The following is a 6000-nucleotide window of genomic DNA, read 5'->3' as shown; positions in this document are numbered from 1 at the left end:
ACAGCTCACGGCAACGCCGGATCCTTAACACACTGAGCAAGGCCAGGGATTGAACCGGCCTCAGGGTTCCTAGTCAGATTTGTTTCCGTTGCACCACGACGGGAACTCCAGTCTAACTTCTTAAGCCCTGTGCACTGCAGCTGGCAAGTGCAACAGCATTTATCACCACCTGCTGCCTGCAGGGCAGCGATAGGGCTGGAAGGATGGAAGTAAGAATGCAAAGGGCCAAGTCCCCAAGGAGCAGTAAAATTAAATTAGGCACATTCTCTTTTTTTTTTTTTTTTTGCTTTTCAGCGTGGCATATGGAGGTTCCCAGGCTAGGAGTCAAATCAGAGCTACAGCTACCAGCCTACACCATAGCCACAGCAACATCAGATCTGAGCCACGTCTGTGATGTATACCGCCGATCACGGCAATGCCGGATCCTGAACCCACTGAGCGAGGCCAGGGATGGAACCCCCAACCTCTTGTTTCCTATGTAGATTCATTCCCATGTGCCACGATGGGAACTCCAAATTAGGCACATTCTTTAGAAAGAAAAATGAAGGCAGATTCCAGTGGTGACTGAGATTTTTGCAGTAATCTTTGGAGTGGTGCCATAGGGAGGCAGCCACCTTGTCAGCAGAGCATTCTCTCTGGGATCCAGGGCTTCTGTGATGTTAGGAGGGAGTCCTGGTGAGCTTACAATTCTTCCCCCCACCCCCACTGTTATGAATTGGATTGTGTCCCCAAGATGATGTTGAAGTCCTTACCTCCACAGCCTGTGAAATGGGGTCCCTTTGGAAACAGGGTCTTTGCAGATGATCAAGTTAAGATGATCATTACACTGAGCCCTCATGCAATGTGACTGGTGTCCTTATAAAAAGGAGAAATTTAGACACAGACATGAACAGAAGGAAGAGGATATGCAGACACAGGGAGAATGTCACCTCTGAGCCAAGGAACACAGGAAGCCACCAGAAGTTAATAGGCGAGAAGCCTAGAATGAGCCTCCCTCCCAGCCCTCAGACAGAGAACCAAGTCAGCCGACATCTTGATTTTTCTTTTTTCTTTTTTTGTCTTTTTAGGGCTGCTCCCATGGCATATGGAGGTTCCTAGGCTAGGGTTTGAACCGGAGCTATAGCTGCCAGCCTACACCACAGCCATAGCAACGCGAGACCCAGGCCGCATCCACGACCTACACCACAGTTCACGGCAATGCTGGATCCTTAACCCACTAAGCGAGGCCAGGGATCGAACCTCATGGTTGTTAGTCCGAATCGTTTCCACTGAGCCAGGGCAGGAACTCGACATCTTGATTTCTGACTTCTAGCCTCTAGAACCCGGAGACAATAAAAGTCTGATGTTCTAAGCCATCCGGTTTGTGGTACTTTGTGATGACAGCCCTAGGAAAGAAATATACGACCTAACATGTATACACTTTAAAAGAGAAGATTGATTGTGTGGGTTTGTCACGATCCACATCAGAGGCCTGCTGAGCAGGGCTGCCATCGTCCACAGGCTACCCCATCGTCCAGTGACTACCCACATTTCAAGCCTCAAACCCCAGTCCAGTCAGCTGGAGTATCTGGCGCATGTGTATCAGTCACAGCAGGGAAGAGCCACTTGAGATACTGTAGAAGGTAACAGGAAGGGTGACAGGCATTCTGAGGTCTCATGGAGTCCAATACAAGAGCATGATGGAAGACGTGATAAATAGTATAGTCAGGTAATACCAGCTAGGCTAGGGAAGGGGCTGTCTGCAATAAAGACGTAAGTAGGATACTGGGAGCATAGGCTTGGGTGCTACCACCTCTGGTGTGGGAGGGGGGTGGTGAAAACCTCACAGCTGAGAAGACATTTGGTTGGACTTTGAAGGATGAATAGGAGTTGACAAGGGCACATAGCCTCACAAGCAAAGGCAGAGGAGACAGAAATGCCCAGCCTGAGCAGGAAGGAGTAGAGTGGAATTTTCTAAAAGGGAAAGATTAAATTCTATTCTGATCAGCACTGCTAATGTATTAAACAACCAAACTGGGAAATAACCAGACTTAATTGGGAAACAGCCCAAGAATTAGTACCTGGGATATAATGCAGGTCATGCCAATTGCTAGTTATGCATCTAGAACCTGGCAACATAATAGGCCTGCAATAATTATCAGTTAAATGAAAAAATGAATTATAAACCATGTCATCTCTCTAGGCATTATTTTTCTCATCTGTTTAAGAATGAGGTGGATTGATACAGGGAGGTGATCTAGCTATTCCACCTCTCTCATGTGTGTGATCAAGGGCAAACATGATGACAAAACATGAACATGTTATTGTTATGGATTAAATGTTTCTGTCCCTCCCAAATTCATCTGTTGAAACCCTAACCACCAATATAATGATATTTGGAGATGGGGCCTTTGGGAGGTAATTAGGGAAAGATGAGGTCATGAGGGTGGGGCCTCCTGATGGGATTCGTGCCCTAATAAGAGAAACCACAAAGGGAGCTTGCCCTCTCTCTACCCACTATGTGAGGAGCCAGCAAGAAGGTGGCTGCCTGCAAACCAAAAAGACATCTCTCCCCAAAAGCCAACCATGGGAGTTCCCATTGTGGTGCAGCAGAAATGAATCTGACTAGGAATCATGAGGTTTTGGGTTTGATCCCTGGCCTTACTCAGTGGGTTAAGGACCTGGCATTGCTATGAGCTGTGGTGTAGGTCGAAGATATGGCTCGGATCCAGCATTGCTGTGGCTGTTGCATAGGCCAGCAGCTGTAGCTCCAATTAGACCTCTGGCCTGGGAACCTCCATATGCCTCGGGTTAACAAAAAAAAAAAAGTTAACAAAAAAAAGCCAACCATGCTGGCGCCCTGATCTCAGACTTCCAGCCTCCAGAAATGTAAGAAAATTTCTGCTATTTAAGCCACTCAGTGTATGGTATTTCATTACAGCAGCCTGAGCAAACTAAGACAACTACGGAAAAAACTTGGTATCTGTGTGCTACTAATCCAGAGTTGGTATAGAATGGCCGATGGAGCCCTAGACTGGGAGGTTGCAGGTGGGGTTCTGGCATGTGGCCCAGATCCTGCCATGACTTAGCTGCCTGCCCTTGGGCCATTCCCTTATAACACATAGGCCGTGCAGGGACAACTCCAGGAGGTGCTCTTCATGTAGACTAGGAGCTGGCCTGCTTCAAGCCTCTGATGCTTTATCTCTTCATCTATGCAAAGGGGAAGAGAAATGGAACATATGCTATATAGCAATTCATTTATTCTTTCAGCATCTATTTGTTGAGAATTGACTATGTCTCAGCCACTGAGCTAGGCTCTTGGAGATAGTGCCGGAACATGGTCTTGCCCTGCAAGAGTTTACATTCTAATTGGGGAGACAGATCAAAAGGCAATTACAGCTTCATGTAAATGGGGTCTCTATGTCAGTCTGCTCAGGCTGCTGTAACAAAATACTACAGACTCGGGGGCCTAAACAACAGAAGTGTATTTTCTCACAATTCCAAAGATTGGAAGTCAAAGGTCAAGGTGCGAGCAGTGTTTGTGTCTCCTGAGATCCTCTTCTTGGCTTGCAGACTTTTTCTATGTGTCCTGACGTGGCATTTCCTTAGAGCATATTCACCTCTTTTATAAGGACACTATTCATATTGGTCAAGGCCCACTCATATCACCTCATTTAACATTAACTACCTCTTTTTTTTTTTTTATTTTGTCTTTTTGCCTTTTCTAGGGCCGCACTCGCGGCATATGGAGGTTCCCAGGCTAGGGGTCTAATTGGAGCTACAGCCGCTGGCCTACGCCACAGCCATAGCAACTCGGGATCCGAGCCTCGTCTGCAATCTACACCACACGTCTCAGCAATGCCAGATCCTTAACCCACTGAGCAAGGCCAGGGATCGAACCTCCAACCTCATGGTTCCTAGTCAGATTTGTTAACCACTGCGCCATTACGGGAACTCCAACCTTAACCGCCTCTTTAAAGGCTCTATACCAAATACAGTCACATTCTGAGCTATACTGGGGGTTAGGACCCCAACACCTGAATTGCAGGGGGGCACAGTTCACTCCATAACAGCTCTTGTGACAGGAAGAGAACAAGGTGCCGCTGGAAATGCAGAGCAGGGGCCTTTAACCCAGGCTGGGGCCCACAAAGCCCCTTGAAGAAGAGAGCTAAGCTGCTGAGGACTAAAGGATGAGGCTGGAACCAAGCTGCTACTTTAAATGAATACAACTGTCTGAAGCACTAACATTGTATATTTCTTTGGTAGACTCTGATTTTATTTTATTTTATGGAAGTTCCCGGGCTAGGGATTGAATCAGAGCCTGCACCACAGCCACAGCAATACCAGATCCAAGCCACATCTGCAACCTGCACCTCAGCTTGCAGCAAAGCCAGATCCTTACCCCACTGAGCAAGGCCAGGGATAGAACCAGCATCCTTATGGATAGTAGCTGGGTTTCTTTCTGCTGAGCCACAATGGGAACTCCTTGATTTATTTTTAAACCTGTTTGGCCTTTGGTAGGAGTGACATACAAAAAGAAACCCAAAAACATTGTTTCAGAGGCCAGCATGCCTTGGGTAAACTGCCTTTCCCTTTTGCCTCTGTTTCCCTATTGACAGAAGCAGGCCATTAGCATCTATTATTTCTCAGGCCCTAATGGGCCATGATTATAGGGAAATCAGACATATTTGGTTCCATTTCTCTAAAATACTGTGCTGACACTTCAGAAGCCCGGGGAAAGGGAGCTGTGGATTCTGTAGTCAAATACTATTTGTACTTTTGCAGCATTATTACTAAGATTTCTGCTTTTCCTCCTTCTCCTTCTTCTGTTTGAGTCTTAACAAAATAGGTAGATAAGGGCAGTTGGGTGACAGGTGTCCATCCAGGAACTCATACCAGTGTTGCATGACTTTTAGCTGCTCCAGGGTGACTTTTGCTCCTTAGGCCAAAGTAACAACTTTGTTTAGTCTGTTGGAGGGGAAAAGGGCTGCAAAAGAAATAGATGCTCACTGTAGGAGGGGGAAAATCAAACAATTCACAAGGTTTGATGTGAAAAAGTGCAAGTCCTTTCTTTCCTCTCTATCATTCTATACCTCAAGGGTAACCACTGTTAGCCCTGTGTTTTCCAGACCTCTTCTGATCACACCCAGATATATGTACATATGTGTTTTTCTTTTTCTTTTCAAAAATAGAATTACACCATATAGAGATCATAATTTTTTTCTTTTCTTTTTTTTTTGCTTTTTAGGGCCCTACCCGGGGCATGTGGAAGTTCCCAGGCTAGAGGTCCAATTGGAGCTAAGCTGATGGCCTACACCACAGCCACAGCAACGTGGGATCCGAGCCACTCCTGCAGCCTATATCACAGCTCATGGTGGTTCATTATCCTTAACCCACTGAGTGAGGCCAGGGATTGAACCTGCATCCTCATGGTTCCTAGTTGGGTTCGTTAACCACTGAGCCACAAAGGAAACTCCCAGAGATGGTAATTATCTTTTTACTCAATAATATGTCCTAGACATTTTCTGTACCCATAAAAAAAGAATACCTTCCCTCTTTGTAAAGCTGACATATTTGCCATAGCATGTTTCATCCATTTAACTGTTTTCCAAGTTCTCTCCAGTTTTTTCTTATTATGAGTGATCTTCCAATGAACATCCTCACAGATGTCGCCTTGGTTGAGTATGACTCCAGGATAGATTTCTAGAAGTAGAATCACTGGGTCTTGAGTTCATGTCTCTGAGGCATTTCATTTTACAGAGAAGATTTCAGGCAAGTGAAATAAGACTTTAAAAATGTATAGGTGGAGTTCCCGTCGTGGCGCAGTGGTTAACAAATCCGACTAGGAACCATGAGGTTGCAGGTTCGGTCCCTGCCCTTGCTCAGTGGGTTGACGATCCGGCGTTGCCATGAGCTGTGGTGTAGGTTGCAGACTCGGCTCGGATCCTGCATTGCTGTGGCTCTGGCGTGGGCCGGTGGCTGCAGCTCTGATTAGACCCCTAGCCTGGGAACCTCCATATG

The sequence above is a fragment of the Phacochoerus africanus genome, chromosome 2 (genome assembly GCF_016906955.1).
Source record: "Phacochoerus africanus isolate WHEZ1 chromosome 2, ROS_Pafr_v1, whole genome shotgun sequence".
In the NCBI taxonomy this organism is placed as follows: Eukaryota; Metazoa; Chordata; class Mammalia; order Artiodactyla; family Suidae; genus Phacochoerus; species Phacochoerus africanus.
This window is presented reverse-complemented; position numbering follows the sequence as displayed.